This window comes from Lissotriton helveticus, chromosome 1_2 (genome assembly GCF_964261635.1).
Source record: "Lissotriton helveticus chromosome 1_2, aLisHel1.1, whole genome shotgun sequence".
NCBI lineage: Eukaryota > Metazoa > Chordata > Amphibia > Caudata > Salamandridae > Lissotriton > Lissotriton helveticus.
Genome location: NC_136058.1, coordinates 320,763,009 through 320,764,397, shown reverse-complemented (window position 1 = coordinate 320,764,397; position 1,389 = coordinate 320,763,009). Strand labels below are relative to the sequence as shown.

General features: G+C 45.9%; 1 non-coding gene across 1 annotated transcript; it reads left to right on the top strand.

The window, feature by feature from the left end:
* The first annotated feature begins 603 nt into the window (after nucleotides 1-603).
* TRNAV-AAC (transfer RNA valine (anticodon AAC)) lies at nucleotides 604-676 on the top strand. Its single transcript has one exon. It is a non-coding gene; the product is annotated as a tRNA-Val (tRNA).
* Nucleotides 677-1,389: the final 713 nt, after the last annotated feature.

Here is a 1,389-nt window from a genome sequence, read left to right as displayed (position 1 = left end):
CCGTGCTCTATATTTTAAGTTTAGAGTGGGGACTCTACCACTAGGTGAATTAGTTGCCCGTTGGAAATCCTCTTATCGGTTTTCCCCTTTCTGTGTGTGTTGTCCCACTCGTGTAGAGTCGGTAGCCCACATTCTCTTTGAATGTCCAGATTACTGTGCACCCAGGAGGCGCTGGCTTAAACCTTTGTGCAGACTTTTAGGTACCCGCCAGCACAAAGAGGCGTTACGTATTTTAATGTCTGACACATCCACCTTGATTGTTTGTGCTGTGTCAAAATTTTTAAAGCTGGCATGGTTGATTCGTGTAAGAAGGCTTTCTTTATCAATTTAATTCTTGTTTTAATTGTTCTTAACACTCTTTTCCCTCTTTCCCTTTTCAGGAAATCAGGAAACGATTGTTATAAATGTTGTGTTTTATACTTGCTATACCAGCTTTTATGATAATTGTATATCGAAATAAAGCCTATAAAGTAATCAATGTATGATAATTTAATGCATTCAGTGAGAGAAGTTTAGAAAAGCTTCCATGCCTCTGCGTCTGTCCAGCTGCCTCCAGGGCTCTCTTCTCATTGGAGCAAAGGTGCCTCGTAACCCCTCCCATGGGTTTCCGTAGTGTAGTGGTTATCATGTTCGCCTAACACGCGAAAGGTCCCCCGTTCGAGACCGGGCGGAAACACTTTTTTTCTCTGAAAAAAGTAATTCACAACAGTTCATTCTTTTATTATTCTAATTCAATCTAGGGCCGAAACAGTAAGAGCGCCAATGTTCGACACCCTTTCCTTTTCCAATGTCCTTATGCATTCAGCTGCTTCAAAGACAGACTCGGACTCTTTCTGTCCCTTACAGACAGACAGCAGGACAGCCGCTGCCATCCATCACTCACAGGCACTGCACATGCTACAGGCACTGACACAGGCAGACACCAATGTTTACACAAACACAGGCAGGAAATGGCCAGACTCAGAACATAGAGGGAGACCCAGGCAGCAGGAGTGAGTTAAGAGAGAGTGAGACTCAGGCACCAGGAGTGAGTTAAGAGGGAGTGAGAGACTCAGGCACTGGGAGTGAGTTAAGAGAGAGTGAGAGACTCAGGCACCAGGAGTGAGTTAAGAGAGAGTGAGACTCAGGCACCGGGAGTGAATTAAGAGAGAGTGAGAGACTCAGGCACCAGGAGTGAGTTAAGAGAGAGTGAGAGACTCAGGCACCAGGAGTGAGTTAAAAGAGAGTGAGAGACTCGGGCACCAGGAGTGAGTTAAGAGAGTGAGAGACTTGGGCACTAGGAGTGAGCTAAGAGAGAGTGAGACTCAGGCACCATGTGTGAGTTAAGAGAGAGTGAGAGACTCAGGCACCAGGAGTGAGTTAAGAGAGTGAGAGACTCAGGCACCAGGA